The sequence below is a fragment of the Mustela lutreola genome, chromosome 8, assembly GCF_030435805.1.
Source record: "Mustela lutreola isolate mMusLut2 chromosome 8, mMusLut2.pri, whole genome shotgun sequence".
Lineage (NCBI taxonomy): Eukaryota > Metazoa > Chordata > Mammalia > Carnivora > Mustelidae > Mustela > Mustela lutreola.
Genome location: NC_081297.1, coordinates 76,936,241 through 76,956,826, shown reverse-complemented (window position 1 = coordinate 76,956,826; position 20,586 = coordinate 76,936,241). Strand labels below are relative to the sequence as shown.

General features: G+C 39.9%; 1 protein-coding gene across 4 annotated transcripts in view; it reads left to right on the top strand.

Moving 5' to 3' along the window:
- FGD4 (FYVE, RhoGEF and PH domain containing 4) overlaps nucleotides 1–20,586 on the top strand; it is a 220,422-nt gene that overhangs the window by 85,718 nt on the left and 114,118 nt on the right. The window contains exon 1 of one of the 4 annotated variants that reach the window (XM_059185680.1): nucleotides 5,553–6,067. The exons of the other annotated variants lie outside the window; for them this stretch is intronic. The gene's annotated coding sequence lies outside the window, so the exon portion shown is untranslated. Of the gene's footprint in view, nucleotides 1–5,552; nucleotides 6,068–20,586 lie in introns of those variants that run through there. 4 annotated transcript variants of the gene reach the window in all.

The window sequence follows — 20,586 nt, the reverse complement described above, 5'->3', positions numbered from 1 at the left end:
CATTTCCTGACTTGTTAATTTTAGCCATTCTGACTGGTGTGAGGTGGTACCTCATTGTGGTTTTGATTTGTATTTCCCTGATGCCGTAGATGTTGAGCACTTTTTCATGGGTCTGTTGGCCATTTGGATGTCTTCTTTGGAGAAATGTTTGTTCATGTCTTCTGCCCATTTCTTCGTTGGATTTTTCATTCTCCGGGTGTTGAGTTTGATAAGTTCTTTATAGATTTTGGGTACTAGCCCTTTATCTGATGTGTCATTTGCAAATATCATCTCCTATTCTGTCAGCTGTGTTTTGGTTTTGTTGACTGTTTCCTTTGCTGTGCAAAAGCTTTTGCCATTGTTTCCTTTGCCTACATATTTGTTCTAAACCATTGTTTTAAAAACTAATTGCAAAAAAAAGTCAAATTAAAAACAATAGAATGTTCATGGGGCACCTGGGTGGCTCAGTGGGTTAAAGCCTCTGCCTTCGGCTCAGGTCATGATCCCGGCGTCCTGGGATCGAGCCCCACATCGGGCTCTCTGCTCGGCAGGGAGCCTGCTTCCCCCTCTCTCTCTGCCTGCCTCTCTGCCTACTTGTGATTTCTGTCTGTCAAAAAAATAAATAAAATCTTTAAAAAAAAAAAAAATAAAAATAAAAACAATAGAATGTTCATTAAGAATACAAAATTCTTGGTAACACGGTATAAATATCTGAGAAAATGTCACCTCTTTTTGAATGTTGTATTTTGTGTTTCAGTGTCTGTACCTGGTTAGTGCTGTTTTTTAATTTGGTGCTGCTTAGGCAGAGATGATAAATTTGATTTCCAATCAGGATAGGTCATTTGAATCTGTTTCATTATCATACTCCAACCCTGACAATATCCAGTCACTTAATCATACAAACCTTTTGTCTAGAGGAGTTTCATTAAGAGTAGAAAGTGCCGAAAGTGTGGCACTGGTGACAGGGTCACTCAGAGTGTGCCCTACGTGGGATCCACTTACCACCTTACCTGGTACTTCAGTAACACCTCACATTCAAAACTTTATCATGGCACACATGAATTTTAGTCTGGGTTTCCTTCTGGTAAATAAATACTTGTTCTGCCCTTTCTCCTTTTCCTCTGAAACTAGTAAGAACGAGGAAGGACCCTCTTCCTCCAACATTCATTCTTACTATTTCAGAAGAGAAGGAATGTTGGAGATGATCTAACCTAGCTCCTTTGTTTTGTGATGGAAGCGCACAGGATAGAGAGGACAAAATGGCGTGCCTATGTCATGAGTGGCTAAGCAGGCAGTCCAGGCTTCTGGATTTCTAATTAGGGAGTCTTTCTGTCATGGGGCATTACAAAATCTAAGAGCTTAAAAACATCATTGCCAAAATATGTCCCTATGCTTATGTGCTTGGAGGGCATAGCCCCTCAGCTCACTGGAGTGTGCTGCCTGCAGGACATTTTAACATTTCTAGACAAGCACTGTCACATCTATAAAACACTGTGGGAACTATATTAGCTCTAGGTGTTTCTGCTTTAGTATTAGATTGAACTGTATTTCTTTAGGAGACATCCAAGTTTTGCAGAGCTGGGGTGTTGGCAGGTTATTGTGATAACAAGCAAATACCTGTTAAAAATCCATGTGAAGCAAGAATGAGGAGGGCAAGGTCTACTATTAGATCCTGTGGTGTGAGAGGTTTTGCAGGACCCAAACCCAACAGGGACCCACATGCCATTAGTAAGTAGACATAGTGATTTAAGAGTGGAGTAAGAGTATTTTTCAGGGTACCTGGGTGGCTTAGTCAGTTGAGTATCCGACTCTTGGTTTCACTCTGTCAGAGTCTCGGTCATGGTGTTGGGGTCTTGGAATCAACCCCAAGTCGGGGTCCATGTTCAACGTAGAGTCTGCTTGTCCCTCTCCCTCCCTCTCTGCTTCTCTCCTCACTGGCACATGTGCGCATGCTCTTTCTCTCTCTCTCTCTCAAATAAGTAAAATCTTAGAAAAATTTATTTTTTCCGAATGTTTTATATTACATTTTCAAATGATGCTAAGTTGCTGGGTTAGAAATCGTTATTAAGTTGTTTATACCTAAACACGAAGTAAATGAGCCCGTTAGGGATGTCTGTTGGCCTGGAGTGCCTTGAGAGGCTAAGGGCTCCATAATTTGAAAGAGGTTGGGGACCTCTGACTTAAGAGTATCTTCTTGCTAAGAAAGAGATAAAGGTTGACTAAGGGGGAATGAAACCAGGTACATTCAATAGTGAAGGGAGATAGAACTATGCTCACAAGGTTATTTCCTCCCTTAGCTGGCATAGTCGCTACTCTAACAGATTCTAGGCAGTGATGTTGCCCCCATCTGAAGAAGATAAATTATTGGGCCTCTTTGCTTCCAACACTTTTTCAGCTTGAGAACCTTTCTGAGGATTGTTGGCTCTGTCACCTGCCCTACAGTTTACATTTGGAGGTCCTATTACTAGATTCTGGGCAATGTGGCTTGAGGTGCTGTTGTTGTAGACAATGTCAGAGTGCCCAGAGTTGACTATGGTTCTGAAGAGGACACTGTTGTTGACATGCCTTTCTTGAATCTGCCACTGTTTTTTCTTTCTCATGAATTCCCATAGAATCAATTCTCAAGAAATCGTGAGTCAAGTTATTTTTAGATTTTTTTGTTGTGGCTTGCTACTTAGTAGATCCACCCAAGAACATAGGGGAATGAATAGTGAAGAGGACGTGTAGTAGGAATAAATATTATTTTTAGAAAGTAATCATTCCTGATATTAGGAATTTTGGAAAATAGAAGAAAGGACAATATCACCAATATTTCTTCCTCACAACTGCTCTTATAATTTTGAGATAGGTAAGCCTAGGCTTTTGTTCCTAAGAATCTTTTCCTTTTTATAGTGTTCATAGTGAGTGTTCAGTTATGTATTTATTTTTCCCCTTTTACTTCCAGGAGGGAGTGTAGCAATAATGACTTAGACCCTAGCTTTGGCCACAAATGAGGTTCAAATTTTAGCCTTGAGACATAGGACACTGAGCTGAATTTCTGAGTCTGTGTTTCCACACTTATAAAACAAGGATAATAAGATCTACTTTATTTTATTTATTTTTTTTTTAAAGATTTTATTCACTTATTTGACAGACAGAGATCACAGGTAGGCAGAGAAGCAGGCAGAGAAGCAGGCAGAGAAAGAGGGAAACAGGCTCCCTGCCGAGCAGAGAGCCCGATGCGGGGCTCGATCTCAGGACCCTGGGATCATGACCTGAGCCAAAGGCAGAGGCTTTAACCCACTGAGCCACCCAGGCGCCCCAATAAGATCTACTTTAAAGTCCCTCTGAAGTTTGAATAAAATATTTGTAAAGTGCTTATTACAATGCCTGGCACATACTAAGGGCTCATTGTATATTGTTATTAATATGCCATCATCATTCTCCTCATTTTTGTGACTTTATTTTTAATAACCACATGATATTCCATTAAGCACGCATTCTTGTGTAATCATTCACTTATTATTTAGATTGTTAGGTTGTCTCTAAAGGTGCACTGGAATAAAAAATTCTGCAGCAAGCTGTTACTCATTGCAGATTTAATAAGTGCTCGTGATACACAAGGACCTTTGCTTGGCACTGGGAGCACAGAGTCCATAGTGGAAGTCCCTGGCCTTGAGGGGCTCACAGTCTGGTGGGGTTTGGGGGGATGTGTACAGATAACTGGCCTGTGGGAAACACCATCGCTGTCCCAGTTACTGAGAAAGTGCTGAGGAGAGGACAAAAGGGCAGACTGCTTGGAGAGCTTGGGGAAGGCAGGAGAAGGTTGTAGGAAAGGAGTTGAGTGAGTTAATGGGAGGGGGCCCTGTTATCAAGGGCTCTTTAAGCCTTCACACAGAATGGGACTTGTATTAGTGCAATGGGAGTGGCAGTTTTGAGAAGAGAATTGGCATTGTCTGTTTAGGTTTGCAGCCTGTAGGAGGTGAGATGGAAGCAGGGTTTAATTAGGAAGTTATTATGAGACCAGGTGGTAAGAAGTGGCCAGATTGGAAGAAATAGCTCATGACATGAGCTGTCAGGTTGGATGAGAATGTGTCAGCGAAGGCTGGGAGGTGGGCTCTTGGGTGTTAGACTGAATGATTGCAGGAGAGGAGTTGCCATTTCCAAAAACAAGGAAGGATACAGGAGGAGTAGGTTTGGGGAGACAATCAGAAGTTGAGTTTGGGGGACTTAGATTTGAGATATTTATTAAACATCCAGGCAGAATAGGTAATTAGATTAGGAATTCAATGAGAAAGAGGTTTTTCCTGGAGATATAATATGGGAGGTATCAGTATGTTGTATTTATAGCATGTTTTAAAAACTTGGTATAGTTATTTTACCTTTTATTACTTATCTCATATAGAATTTTCTTTGGTATTTTCATCTTTTTGAAATCCAAATAAACTTTAGAGTCACTTTGTTAAATTTATTTTCTAAAGTATGTTGGAAATTTTACTACTACACTCTGCGATAATTTGGGAAAACTTGGCGTCTTTCAAATAGATATTTCTATTCAACAAAATACTAGGTGTCTTCATTTCATTTTCCTTTACCCCTTCTGGTAAGAATTCATTCTTTTTTGCCAGGTAGTTCACACAAATTTCTTGCTACTATTCTCATGAATTGTATACTTTGCCTTGCCCTTGTTAGTAATTCCCCTTTCGTTGGTATTCTGATAGTTTTTGCTCTTCTAAAGGAATTGTATTAATTTATTGGATAGTTCACTGAGCTTCTGGTACTATAAATAATAGCCTACTTGATTTCTGTTTTTTTTTTTTTTTTAAAGATAGAATCATCATCTGCAAATAATTTAGTCTCTTTCCTTTCGATATTTGTCTCATTTATGTTCTTGCCAGGAAAAGAACTCCTCAATTTAAGATAGGAAGTAACTGTGAAGGCAATTAATACCTACTTCTAGTCATAACGTAAAAGTTTTATTTTCTTTTTACCTTAGGCTTATCCTAATTATTTCTTTGCTGTTTTAAAATTTTATTTCTGATGGATTTTTGGAGTATCTGGAGTTTATCTGTTTTAGATTTGTGCGTTACTTCTGATAGTTGGTTTTGGTGTGAGGTTGTACTTGGTTTTCAGCCATTTTGCTTCTTCAAGGACTTACCCTCTGATTTCTTGAGCTCCACGGGTTGAGGGGAAAGCTGTTTCCCTGCTGACCCAGCATTTAACTTTCATGATTGCAGAAACAAATTAAACCTGTGGGAAGCACCTAACGAAGAGATTTCAATCCCATAATTGGGTAAGGCTCTAATGAAAAGTTTAAGTTTAATAGCCTTCCCCTCAACCCCCAAAATCCACAAACACAGTAAAAATGAATATATACAAGTTATTTTTTAAATGACTAGGTGCACATTTATAAAACAATTGGTTTTGAAAACTTATTTTCAAACTAAGGTAGTTCAGCAAATTTAAAAGTTATATTGTTTAAAATAAATCTAAATACAAAACCAGTTCCACTTCTCATGTGGATTGCAAATCAGAAAACGATTTGCTGATGCAGCTTAGATTTCTAGACTGCTTTATCTTGAATTTTCAAGTTAACTTTCAAGTGTTATTTTCTGTTTCTCAAGTTAAGCTGCTTGTGACCTTTCTCCCTGAATGAGCAGTAGACATTATCTGAAACGTTAGGACTTTGAACCACCAAGGGTAGATTCGCTGAAAAGCTTTTAATTGGCCTGCATTGCCTTGTTTAAATAGCCAAACACCTGCTAGGCAAGCCCTTGCGCATGTGAGTGGCTATATGTTGCTTCCTTTAGGATTTGCAAGGCTGGAGCACAAAGACAGTGATTGTTACCCAATAAGCTGTAGTCACACACTTCTACCAATCGCCTTAGGAGGGCTGGTTACCATGGAATCCACCATCTGTTCACTCCCCGCTGGAATGTGATTATCCTTGCTGGGCTGGGAACTGGGAAGCGTGTGCTGTGTGAAATTATCTGCAATGGACTGGGTTAATGCGAAGCTAGATTTGGCTCGCTGGAAGAACAAATGAAGGGAGTTTTACTTAAACCATTTGTGACTTCTAATCAAGAGGAAAACATCCAGCTTTTATAAGGTAAGTAACCCCAGTTCTGTGTATCCAGTTTGTACTACATTTGGTGTGGGGCACTATCTCCATGTGGTCCCAGGAACCGGAGCTAGAAGCTCTTCTGGAACACATCTCCAGCATTATACACTTCTCTTGTATTGAATCTGAGCAGCTTAATTATGCCTGTACAATTTTATGTTGATGGAAAAAATGAAAGAATTGCGTTTTAATCATTTTAAATGCTTTGTGCCTGTGAAATTGTGTTATGACCTCTGAAAGGGGCAAAGAGGCAGTCATTTTTAATGGTGTCTGAGAGTGAGTTATACCCATATTCTTTTTGAAATACGCCCATGGCCACAGCGTGTTCTTATGCCTGTTCGTTCAATAAGAAAAGGTCTCAGGTCAGGGACATTTGTAGGTTATGGTTTAATTAAGGATTATTCTAGCCCACATGGCTGACCTACCACTACTAGCTCATGTTTTGAAATGCAATGTTGATGCAGTTTTATTTTGCAATGCTTTTGCACAAGTTTTGTGGGCCCTGAGCATGTGGAAACAATGTGACCGTGCTTTACCGGCAGGCATGCAGGCACAGTGATAAGGGCAGGGGCAGTGCTAGGGAGCTCCGTTTCTTTTTCAAGGGCTTCCTTTGTTTTTCTGGTTCAACAGCCCCTTAAAATGTGTGGTGCATATTGTAAGCAGTTGAAGGAGATTTTGGTGCTAACAAATGGATGACTGACATTTTTCTGTGTGGCTAAGAGGTTGGTAGCTCAAACAAGGGACTTCTATGTCCTTTGTAAAGCAGCATTGTATCCCCTTCCCCAAAACAGCGCTCTAAAATATAAAAGTGAAAAACAAAAAGAGTGCTGTCTATACTCCAGATACTCCTTTTGTGTTTTTCTGTCATTTAAACCATAGTACCAAGGGCTCTCTGAGTCTTGCTAGGTCTGCCATTTTTATTTGCTATAGGAAGGGTTGCAAAGAAAAGCTTTTGCTTATGCAGCTGGAGTCCTTCTAATTGTGCTGTTTGGCTGTCACCTTAGACGTTGATGTCAGTGGGTCATTGGCTGCCTGGAGAGCTAGAAAAGGTCATTGCTAATAGGCCCTACCTTGTTTGATTTTCTTTTTTTAATGATAGTATAAAATTAGATAACCTTGTATTGGTCAAGGACTCATGGTCTTACTTCCAGAACAGGATTTGGGGCCTGACTGCTAGTTGTGGGTTCTTGGTATTAACTGTAGTTTACTTTAAAATCCTAACCTTCTTTTGCACTTACTGATCTATATACCTTATTATTATTTGAACTGTTTTTACTATGAAGAATTAAATTAGGTATATACCTGCTCTAAAAAGCATCTTTTTCAATAATAATGTGTCTCTGCTTGAAATTTTCCTTAGCATCTGTAAGAAATTTTAGGCTAATCTTGTATTACTGGAGTGAAATTTTCACCCATAAAAACACAAGCATTGTAAGTTTAAGGAGGAAATGAAATATTCAAAAAGCATCCATATTTAGGATGTTCATGTTGCTTTAGTTACCCATTATCTTAAAAACCTGAAAAAGGCTCTGAGTAAATGAGCGTGTGTGAGCATCCATGTGCCTGGGGTGTGGTTGAGCACAACTGCTTGAGCAGTTGAGGGAGGCTGGATCAATCTGTGTATTTCTCAAGTTCTCTAGTGTTTGTGAACTTCTTTACCATTTTTATCATTACCGAATTAAAGTTAAAAGTTTGTGTTTGCTTTCAGTGGGTATCCATGTCAGAATTCATCCCGGCGTTTTACGGATATTGGCAGGCACTTAGTCACTTATTTTCACTTGTTAGCATATTTATTAATATCACCCTTGACTGAGTTTTCCGAGTAAGAAATAGTGAAGCCACAAGCATATTTAAATGTGTTGAAAACCACGGACGTGAAACCTAAGGCTGCTCTTCAGAAATTAATGAATAGGACTGGACAGCTGGGACACTCCTGGAGCATTTGAGATCCCTACCAGCGTACCCGAGGGACAGGAGTGCACAGTCATAGAACTATGTGAGTTCGTTTGAGGGGATATGACTTTGGGACCTGGTGGTTCTTACTGCAGGCGGTGAGGTGTTTGTCTCCATTCATGAACACTGTCGGGAGTGAGACCCAGCATCATGTCCACAGTCTTGTAACGAGTTCAGACTGTACTCCGTTCTTGGGTCTCCTGCCAGGTGTTGCTTTCTGATTCTCACTGTCCTTACCTGTAGGTGCTAGATTTTTGTGGTTTCTGAGCCTTCTTCCAACTTTTCAAACTGATGGCATGCTACTTTTCAGTCCTTCAGTACAACTTAGGATTTTACCAAAAGGCAGTTTTATAATGTTTGTTAACCCTGGTTCAGAGTTATTTCTTATGAAACTACTATGTAGATGATGTATTGGAAACTCTGAATAAATAGCTTGTACTGATTCAAACCCGGAACAGTCTGAGTAGACAGCAAATCAACCCACCACTACTACAGGGCAAGCAAGTGCTTCTGTGTTTCCTTTGACACATTATACTGGAATGCTGCCTGACTTGACTTACATTTGAACAAGTAGACTGCAGAGGTAATAAATAGCACTTAAATGCTTACATTTTTCTTCCTGCATTTTATTGCCACATTCTTTGTAACTTCTAAACTGAGTCTGTCTCTTTGCTTTGGGAGTACAGTTTTCGAATCCCATTTTTTGAAGCTAATGCTTTTGGGCAGCCGTGGTCCATTTGGCCCTTGAGCTGTCTGAGATGATGGAACACTAGGGATTTGATGTGGAGAAGAAACTGCGGATGCTGTCATTGCTGATGCTGTGTTCACATGTCCTTGGTATTGATGCTGTTGCATGTTACATGACATTTAAAAACAGGTTTATGGAAAATTGCTCTCTTACGCTCTCCAACAATTCCATATTGCTGTGGTTTCAAGAAATGCTTAGAGTGAATGGATTTTATACACAAGTAAAGTTTTGTGTTTGTGTTAGATATAGACCTACGGGATGGAAAGCCTCTATCTAATGTGTGTGTGTGAACGATGCAAGCTCACCCAAAATCTGTGGTGCCAACATTGAATTTGACAGGATGTTCCTCTGTATGAGTGTGCTGTATTTTTGATTATCAGAGGCTGTTTCTTCTGAGATGCTTCCTCCTCTGTGTTTGTAACTCCTGCTCTGCTTCTGTAGAGGCAAACTTTGTAACAATTGGCAATGAATGGGTCTGTGGAAGCTGCAGCATGTTTTGGAATGGTTTTGTGTAGGACGCACATCCTATTCTGGTTCAGTTGCCAACACTTTAGGTTTAGAGGAGGCTTGATGGGGTTGGGTTGAGGGTGTCTAGCAATACCTTATTCTTAGAAAAGTTCCATATTTTACAAATAACCCCCACACTGAGGCTGATTGTTCTCTTGTAACAAATGTGTTGAGTTGCTGACTTCCCTTGTAAGGAGCTGTTTTCTTTCCTTCCCTCCTTTGCTTCCTTCTTCTTTGTGTAAATCCTGTGTTCTTTTTACTTTTTCACCAATTTTCGGTCCTGAATTCAGATTAATAAGATCATGAGGCAAGGTATGTTTTCCATAAGGCAAACAGATGGAATTTATTGGATTTTTTTTAGATCCCTGCTATATATTGCTAGATATTTATTTTCACATAATTTCATATAATTTTCACATATTGTTACCTATTTTGGGGATCTGTCAGGATCATCTTGTTTCACAGCTCTCATTTTACAGAAAAGAATCAGAGACCTATAAAGATTAAGAAGCATATCCAAGGTCACAAAATTGGAGTTGCAGAAATAGCTAATATTGAGTATTGCATGTTGAATGCAAAGATACAGGGTAAAGTCAACTGACTTCCTACACTGAAGCCTTATGTTAAGAGCAGAACATTGGGTTGTCACCATAAAGTCCCACAGGTGCAATTTTCAGTATGTCCAGAGGAAGAACGGCTTTGAAAGCTGGTTCCTCAATAACCAAAGTCATGAGAAAGAGTTTTTAAAAAGCTTAGGCATTTTATTTATTTGAGAGAGAGATGGGTTGAGAAAGAGAGAGCATGAGCAGTGTGAGGGGTATAGGGAGAGGCAGATTCCCTGCCCAGCAGGGAGCCTAATGCAGGGCTCAATCTGGAACTCTGAGATCATGACCTGAGCTGAAGGCAGATGCTTAACCCACTCAGTCACCCAGGCACCCAAAGTTTAAGCATTTTTTAAAAAGATTTATTATTTTAGAGAGGCAGGAGGGGCAGAGGGAGAGAATCACCGGCAGACTCCCCACTGAACATGGAGCCTGAGGCAGAGCTTTATCTCACTACCCCGAGATCATGACCTGAGCCAAAACCAGGAGGTGGACGCTTAACCGGCTGAACCACCCAGGCAGCCCAAAAGTTTAGCTAATTAAATGAGAACTAAAACTTTCAAGCCAACTCGCTGTTTGTGTTTTTTTAGTTTGCATGTTTTCTTCCTTGTGTCCATATCTGTGGCAGAAGTAAAGTGATGATCAGAGTGTTGCTTGGTGATTACGGAGTGCACAGCAGGTAGGGGTGGAGCCTTGGGGAAGGATACCCTGATGGACAAGTACAGTTCCACTTGAGGGCACACTTGTCATCTGGCTAGTGGCTAGTTTATTTCTGATGTGGGCTAATGCATCCTCTTTGAACATTGCTGGAGACATACAGCCTGTGATTACTGATCTGGCTCCCCTTTTCTCTGCTTCCCACCATGCCAACCACCTGCTTCCCCTTGCCCAGGACCACTCTGTGCTACCTATTGAGACTTTCTTTCTTTGGTTTGTTACAGTCATCAGTGTTAACCTTGCATTCACTCATTAAACATTTATTGAACATTTACTCTCTACTGGGCAGTATTGTAGGTGTGGAGGGTAGGGCTCAGAACACAAAGGAAAAAGACTTAATGAGAAGTATATAGTAGAAGGGGAAGACAGTACACAAATAAATGAAGACTGTTCGTTTCAAATAGTAGTGGCAAAGAATCGTGATGTATTGAGGAATTTCAGGGCAGCAAATTTCAGATTGGTTAACTGGGAAGTGCTTATGTGGGAGGTCTCATAAAGCTGAGACACAAATGATAAGAAGCCAGCATGAACCAGTGGAGTGGTTGGGGAGGTTGCTATCGCCACTTCAGTCAGGAGGAAATTAAGGAGCGCCTATGGGGATCATACTGTGTTCAGTTAGTGCTTCAAAAGCACACACTGTGTGTTGTCTTTACTTCAGGACTTACTACTGAATATATGCTCTCTTCCCAAGTCAGAGTTTAGTGGGCTAGCACGGGAAAGGCATTCAGTACAGTGGTTTAGAGCACAGGCAGCCTGGACTCAGACTGCCCACCTGGAAGTCTAGGCTTGTTATTCTGGGCATCTTGCATTCCCATTGTTAGAATTTATGGGGTTATCATGGACACTGAAGGAGGTAATATTCAAAAAACCCCTATTAGCTGCTAAAGATGATGGTGATAGTTGTGATGTTCTCTAGGGGGCATGGGTGAATAATCCCATGAATGTTGAAATATTTGCTCCTGTTTGGCAGTGAAAGACTGGACGTACTTTTAGCCTTCTCTCTATAAGGTAAAATTTTCTTTGATCTCTCCCATCAGTTTCACCCCTCACATCCATCCATTCATTCATCTCATACATTCATTTATTCAACAAACACTTTTGTTTTAAAAACTACGTTGAGGTATGAGTGATGTACAAAAAGCCATACATCCTTGACATCTACAACTTGATGAGGTTTGGAGAGAAGTATACACTTGTAAAATCCTTTCCACCATCTATGCCTCCAAAAGGATGGTTTTTGCATGCTCATCTGCCCTTGCTAGCTTCTGGATGAAGGACTTAATGAGACGTGGTCTGTGCTCACAGGTGCTCAGTTAACTATCTGCTCATCAGGCAGTTGCATTCACTGTGGTTGGTGACTGAGGACATGCAGGGCACCGAGGAGCAGGTGATTGACGATACAGGTAAAGTGGGCTGGGAATTCTAGTCTGAGGCAACAAGAGCAGGGAGGCATGAGTTGGTCTGGCAAGTGCAAGTAGCTGAGTGCAGAACTTGAACTAAGGCAGGCTTGGGGTTCGAGAGTGCAGAACTTGGCTTGTGTAGACGTTTTTACTATCCTGTAAAGAATGAGGAACATGAAATATTCTGAGACTAGATCTCCGGTTTTGTAGTCTAGAAAGATAACTGGAAGCATAAATGATGGAAACCCTGGAAGGAATAATATCAGAGGCAGCATAAAAATCTTCTTTTGTATCTTTATCTTTATCATCTTCTTCATCCACAGGAGGTAGAGTTTCTCTTCTCTTATCATCACCACAATACAGTCGTCCTATCTTACTCCTGATATTTAGATTCCAACATCAGCACATAAAGTAAAACCTGTATAGAGCCCCCCCCCCAAAAAAAAAGTCCTTGAGAATTTTCTTAGGAAGGCATTGCTTTGGAGATCAATTTTTTCATTGAGTTTGGCCTGGTGTTTTTTTTTTTTTATTTTGTTTTGTTTTGTTCCTAGGGTTGGAAGAGAGATTGCTACTGCTTTGCTTTGGGCATGAGATGAAATATTGACTTTGCTTGCATTTCAGGGCTATTCTGTATGCATATGAAGGAGCACCAGGTTCATGATTTCTAGTTCATGCCTATGACAAGGCGCAGGAGCATTGGTTGCCTCAACAACTTAAACTATAGCTGCCGTGTTTGTGCTGCTCACGTATAGCCGTTTTCTATGTCTGCAAAGGACATTAGTTCAAGCAAGTTTAAATGCACCTACAGCACAATTGCTGCTGTTGCATTAGTACTAACTTTGAGTGTTTTCTGTGTCAGACAATGCAAAGTGTATTCATCATCTCATTTAATGTTTAACAAACATGTGAGATGAGTGGGACTATCCTCGTTTGAACAAATTAATCTTGTTATGAGATGTATATTATTCTCAAGTATACCAATAGTTAAGTGATAAACTGGGATTAAAACCTCAGTTCACTCTGGCTTCAATCCTATATTCTTAGCTTCTTTTTTTTTTTTTTTTTTTTAAATTTTTTTATTTTTTATAAACATATATTTTTATCCCCAGGGGTACAGGTCTGTGAATCACCAGGTTTACACACTTCACAGCACTCACCAAATCACATGCCCTCCCCAATGTCCATAATCCCAACCCCTTCTCCCAAACCCCCTCCCCCCGGCAACCCTCAGTTTGTTTTGTGAGATTAAGAGTCACTTATGGTTTGTCTCCCTCCCAATCCCATCTTGTTTCATTTATTCTTCTTCTACCCACTTAAGCCTCCATGTTGCATCACCACTTCCTCATATCAGGGAGATCATATGATAGTTGTCTTTCTCTGCTTGACTTATTTCGCTAAGCATGATACGCTCTAGTTCCATCCATGTTGTTGCAAATGGCAAGATTTCATTTCTTTTGATGGCTGCATAGTATTCCATTGTGTATATATACCACATCTTCTTGATCCATTCATCTGTTGATGGACATCTAGGTTCTTTCCATAGTTTGGCTATTGTGGACATTGCTGCTATAAACATTCGGGTGCATGTGCCCCTTTGGATCACTACATTTGTATCTTTAGGGTAAATACCCAGTAGTGCAATTGCTGGGTCATAGGGCAGTTCTATTTTCAACATTTTGAGGAACCTCCATGCTGTTTTCCAGAGTGGCTGCACCAGCTTGCATTCCCACCAGCAGTGTAGGAGGGTTCCCCTTTCTCCGCATCCTCGCCAGCATCTGTCATTTCCTGACTTGTTGATTTTAGCCATTCTGACTGGTGTGAGGTGATATCTCATTGTGGTTTTGATTTGTATTTCCCTGATGCCGAGTGATATGGAGCACTTTTTCATGTGTCTGTTGGCCATCTGGATGTCTTCTTTACAGAAATGTCTGTTCATGTCCTCTGCCCATTTCTTGATTGGATTATTTGTTCTTTGGGTGTTGAGTTTGCTAAGTTCTTTATAGATTCTGGACACTAGTCCTTTATCTGATATGTCGTTTGCAAATATCTTCTCCCATTCTGTCAGTTGTCTTTTGATTTTGTTAACTGTTTCCTTTGCTGTGCAAAAGCTTTTGATCTTGATGAAATCCCAGTAGTTCATTTTTTCCCTTGCTTCCCTTGCCTTTTGCGTTGTTCCTAGGAAGATGTTGCTGCGGCAGAGGTCGAAGAGGTTGCTGCCCGTGTTCTCCTCAAGGATTTTGATGGATTCCTTTCGTACATTGAGGTCCTTCATCCATTTTGAGTCTATTTTTGTGTGTGGTGTAAGGAAATGGTCCAATTTCATTTTTCTGCATGTGGCTGTCCAATTTTCCCAGCACCATTTATTGAAAAGGCTGTCTTTTTTCCATTGGACATTCTTTCCTGCTTTGTCGAAGATTAGTTGACCATAGATTTGAGGGTCTATTTCTGGGCTCTCTATTCTGTTCCATTGATCTATGGGTCTGTTTTTGTGCCAGTACCATGCTGTCTTGATGATGACAGCTTTGTAATAGAGCTTGAAGTCCGGAATTGTGATGCCACCAACGTTGGCTTTCTTTTTCAATATCCCTTTGGCTATTCGAGGTCTTTTCTGGTTCCATATAAATTTTAGCATTATTTGTTCCATTTCTTTGAAAAAGATGGATGGTACTTTGATAGGAATTGCATTAAATGTGTAGATTGCTTTAGGTAGCATAGACATTTTCACAATATTTATTCTTCCAATCCAGGAGCATGGAACATTTTTCCATTTCTTTGTGTCTTCCTCAATTTCTTTCATGAGTACTTTATAGTTTTCTGAGTATAGATTCTGTGTCTCTTTGGTTAGGTTTATTCCTAGGTATCTTATGGTTTTGGATGCAATTGTAAATGGGATTGACTCCTTAATATCTCTTTCTTCTGTCTTGCTGTTGGTGTAGAGAAATGCAACTGATTTCTGTGCATTGATTTTATATCCTGACACTTTACTGAATTCCTGTATAAGTTCTAGCAGTTTTGGAGTGGAGTCTTTTGGGTTTTCCACATATAGTATCATATCATCTGCGAAGAGTGATAATTTGACTTCTTCTTTGCCGATTTGGATGCCTTTAATTTCCTTTTGTTGTCTGATTGCTGAGGCTAGGACCTCTAGTACGATGTTGAATAGCAGTGGTGATAATGGACATCCCTGCCGTGTTCCTGACCTTAGCGGAAAAGCTTTCAGTTTTTCTCCATTGAGAATGATATTTGCGGTGGGTTTTTCATAGATGGCTTTGATGATATTGAGGTATGTGCCCTCTATCCCTACACTTTGAAGAGTTTTGATCAGGAAGGGATGTTGTACTTTGTCAAATGCTTTTTCAGCATCTATTGAGAGTATCATATGGTTCTTGTTCTTTCTTTTATTGATGTGTTGTATCACATTGACTGATTTGCGGATGTTGAACCAACCTTGCAGCCCTGGAATAAATCCCACTTGGTCGTGGTGAATAATCCTTTTAATGTACTGTTGAATCCTATTGGCTAGTATTTTGTTGAGTATTTTCGCATCTGTGTTCATCAAGGATATCGGTCTATAGCTCTCTTTTTTGGTGGGATCCTTGTCTGGTTTTGGGATCAAGGTGATGCTGGCTTCATAAAATGAGTTTGGAAGCTTTCCTTCCATTTCTATTTTTTGGAACAGTTTCAGGAGAATAGGAATTAGTTCTTCTTTAAATGTTTGGTAGAATTCCCCCGGGAAGCCGTCTGGCCCTGGGCTTTTGTTTGTTTGGAGATTTTTAATGACTGTTTCAATCTCCTTACTGGTTATGGGTCTGTTCAGGCTTTCTATTTCTTCCTGGTTCAGTTGTGGTAGTTTATATGTTTCTGGGAATGCATCCATTTCTTCCAGATTGTCAAATTTATTGCCATAGAGTTGCTCATAGTATGTTCTTATAATAGTTTGTATTTCTTTGGTGTTAGTTGTGATCTCTCCTCTTTCATTCATGATTTTATTTATTTGGGTCCTTTCTCTTTTCTTTTTGATAAGTCGGGCCAGGGGTTTATCAATTTTATTAATTCTTTCAAAGAAACAGCTCCTAGTTTCGTTGATTTGTTCTATTGTTTTTTTGGTTTCTATTTCATTGATTTCTGCTCTGATCTTTATGATTTCTCTTCTCCTGCTGGGCTTAGGGTTTCTTTCTTGTTCTTTCTCCAGCTCCTTTAGGTATAGGGTTAGGTTGTGTTCCTGAGACCTTTCTTGTTTCTTGAGAAAGGCTTGTACCGCTATATATTTTCCTCTCAGGACTGCCTTTGTTGTGTCCCACAGATTTTGAACCGTTGTATTTTCATTATCATTTGTTTCCATGATTTTTTTCAATTCTTCTTTAATTTCCCGGTTGACCCATTCATTCTTTAGAAGGATACTGTTTAGTCTCCATGTATTTGGGTTCTTTCCAAACTTCCTTTTGTGGTTGAGTTCTAGCTTTAGAGCATTGTGGTCTGAAAATATGCAGGGAATGATCCCAATCTTTTGATACCGGTTGAGTCCTGATTTAGGACCGAGGATGTGATCTATTCTGGAGAATGTTCCATGTGCACTAGAGAAGAATGTGTATTCTGTTGCTTTGGGATGAAATGCTCTGAATATATCTGTGATGTCCATCTGGTCCAGTGTGTCGTTTAAGGCCTTTATTTCCTTGCTGATCTTTTGCTTGGATGACCTGTCTATTTCAGTGAGGGGAGTGTTAAAGTCCCCTACTATTATTGTATTATTGTTGATGTGTTTCTTTGATTTTGTTATTAATTGGTTTATATAGTTGGCTGCTCCCACATTGGGGGCATAGATATTTAAAATTGTTAAATCTTCTTGTTGGACAGACCCTTTGAGTATGATATAGTGTCCTTCCTCATCTCTTATTATAGTCTTTGGCTTAAAATCTAATTGATCTGATATAAGGATTGCCACTCCTGCTTTCTTCTGATGTCCATTAGCATGGTAAATTCTTTTCCACCCCCTCACTTTAAATCTGGAGGTGTCTTCGGGCTTAAAATGTGTTTCTTGGAGGCAACATATAGATGGGTTTTGTTTTTTTATCCATTCTGATACCCTGTGTCTTTTGACAGGGGCATTTAGCCCATTCACATTCAGGGTAAGTATTGAGAGATATGAATTTAGTGCCATTGTATTGCCTGTAAGGTGACTGTTACTGTATATGGTCTCTGTTCCTTTCTGATCTACCACTTGTAGGCTCTCTCTTTGCTTAGAGGACCCCTTTCAATATTTCCTGTAGAGCTGGTTTGGTATTTGCAAATTCTTTCAGTTGTTGTTTGTCCTGGAAGCTTTTATTCTCTCCTTCTATTTTAAATGATAGCCTAGCTGGATATAGTATTCTTGGCTGCATGTTTTTCTCGTTTAGTGCTCTGAAAATATCATGCCAGCTCTTTCTGGCCTGCCAGGTCTCTGTGGATAAGTCAGCTGCCAATCTAATATTTTTACCATTGTATGTTACAGACTTCTTTTCCCGGGCTGCTTTCAGGATTTTCTCTTTGTCATTGAGACTTGTAAATTTTACTATTAGGTGACGGGGTGTGGGCCTATTCTTATTGATTTTGAGGGGCGTTCTCTGAACCTCCTGAATTTTGATGCTCGTTCCCTTTGCCATATTGGGGAAATTCTCCCCAATAATTCTCTCCAGTATACCTTCTGCTCCCCTCTCATTTTCTTCTTCTTCTGGAATCCCAATTATTCTAATGTTGTTTCGTCTTATGGTGTCATTTATCTCTCGAATTCTCCCCTCGTGGTCCAGTAGCTGTTTGTCCCTCTTTTGCTCAGCTTCTTTATTCTCTGTCATTTGGTCTTCTATATCACTAATTCTTTCTTCTGCCTCATTTATCCTAGCAGTTAGAGCCTCCATTTTTGATTGCACCTCATTAATAGCTTTTTTGATTTCACCTTGGTTAGATTTTAGTTCTTTTATTTCTCCAGAAAGGGCTTTTATATCTCTTGAGAGGGTTTCTCTAATATCTTCCATGCCTTTTTCGAGCCCGGCTAGAACCTTGAGAATTGTCATTCTGAACTCTAGATCTGACATATTACCGATGTCTGTATTGATTAGGTCCCTAGCCTTCGGTACTGCCTCTTGTTCTTTTTTTTGTGTTGAATTTTTATGTCTTGTCATTTTGTCCAGATAAGTGTAAATGAAGGGGCAAGTAAAATACTAAAAGGGTGGCAACAACCCCAGGAAAATATGCTTTAACCAAATTAGAAGAGATCCAAAATCGTGAGTGGGGAGAAAGGGGATAAAAAGAGGTTCAAAAAGGAAGAAAGAAAAAAAAAAACAAAAAGAAAAGAAAAAAAAGAAAAGAAAAGAATTTTTAAAAAAAGAAAACACCTAAGAAAAATGTAAAAAAGAAAAAATATATATATTAGATAAACTAGTAAAAAATCGTTAAAAAAGAAAAAGGTAACAGTTAAAAAAAAATTTTACCCGAAGGCGAGAAAAAAAAAAAATGAAAAAGAAAAAATTAAATTAACTGCAAGACTAAAAAAAATCACAGGAAAAAAGCCATGAGTTCCGTGTTTGGCTTTCTCCTCCTCTGGAATTCTGCTGCTCTCCTTGGTATTGAAACCGCACTCCTTGGTAGGTGAAGTTGGTCTCGGCTGGATTTCTTGTTGATCTTCTGGGGGAGGGGCCTGTTGTAGTGATTCTCAAGTGTCTTTGCCCCAGGCGGAATTACACCGCCCTTACCCGGGGCCGGGGTGAGTAATCCGCTCGGGTTTGCTTTCAGGAGCTTTTGTTACCTGAGCGCTTTCCGTAGAGTTCCGGAGGACGGGAATACAAATGGCGGCCTCCTGGTCTCCGGCCCGGAGGAGCCGAGAGCCCAGGGCCCCACTCCTCAGTGCGCCCTCAGAGAACAGCGCCCAGTTACTCCCGTCTGCCTGACCTCCGGCCGCGCTCCGAGCTCACCGAGCCTGCGACCGGTTCAAGGTAACACGGAGCTGCGAGCTTACTGTCGGCTCTGTCTCTGTAGCCGGCTTTCCCGTTCAGCGGGGAGCCTACTTCCTCCTCTCTCTCTCTCTCTCTCTCTGCTTGCCTCTTTGCCTACTTGTGATTTCTGACTGTCAAATAAATAAATAAAACCTTTAAAATATTTTTTTTGCAGGAGATAGAAGAATACCCTGTAATTTAAAAGAAAAGAGGGATGTATAGAAATAATTTTTAAAAACTATCTCCTGGAGCCAACGGACAGTACACCCTTGAGCCAAGGCAGTTACATTCTCTCTCTCCCTCAGACCAGCCTCTTCTGTATCTCTGTGTGGATGGCAGAAAACAGGGTCACTCCAAATCTCAGTCACACCACTTCCTAGTCCCAGTGCCCAGCAGAAACAAAAGTCCCAACTACTAATCCTTGGAGAGAAACTCTGATGGTGAAGCATTGATTGGCACTTACCCATGATCCCATCAGATGTGGCTACAGAACACAGAGGTCATTTGTCTTATCTACCTACTCAGAATGTCCTGTGAAGCAGAAACTCTTTGAAAGGAAATAGTTAGGGTAGGCAAATATGAGAACACACCTGCTACATGTATCATGAGCTCTAAAAATGTTTATGTCCCTTGATCCTACAGTCCCAATTTTAGAAATCTACCAGTAGTAAGTTATCTAGTGATCCAGTAAATGATTCCTCACATCAGGTGCTCCAGTGGAATGGAGAGAAGTGGGAAACTATGGATATGTTCCATAACAGGGAAATAGCTACATGAATTATGACTTAGTCATGAGATTAGATGTTACAGAAATATTAAAAACAGGTTTTCAAAAAATATAGAAAGTGCTTACAATGAAATGTAGTATGCATGCACTGTACTGTTACAGTTTATATAATACACACAAAAAAATATTAGAGGGAATTAATGCCAAACACCAGTTACTACTAGATTTTCTTTCTTTTTTTTTTTTAAGATTTTATTTATTTTACAGAGAGAGAGTGATCACAAGTAGTCAGAGAGGCAGTCAGAGAGAGAGGAGGCAGCAGGCTCCCCACTGAGCAGAGAGCCCGATGCAGGGCTCGATCCTAGGACCCTGAGATCCTGACCTGAGCCGAAGGCAGAGGCTTCAACCCACTGAGCCACCCAGGCACCCCTACTATGAGATTTTCAAATCCCTTTTGTCATTTACAACTTGTTTGTAGATATTATTTTTTTATTTTATTTTTTTAAAGATTTTGTTTTTAAGTAATCACTACACCCAATGTGGGCTCAAACTCCCAACCCCAAGATCAAGAGTTACATGCTATATCAACTGAGCCAGTCAAGCTCCCGTTGTCTGTAAATTTTAAATGATTAACAATTACCTTACAGTAATCTTAATATTAAAAAATAAACTAATGTAAAATGACTCAAACTATAATCTGGTAAGGAAGATAAACCTGTCCTAAGTAAAATAATAGTAACTGACATAACCTCATATGTATTTTTGTGTTATGGATTGTGTAAGAAAAGCTTAAGGATAGGTTTCCTAATAATTAGACTCTTTAGAAGTAGAATGGTATATTCAAGAGCTACTTTCCTATCACTCATGGTATTCAAATAGAAATGAGAC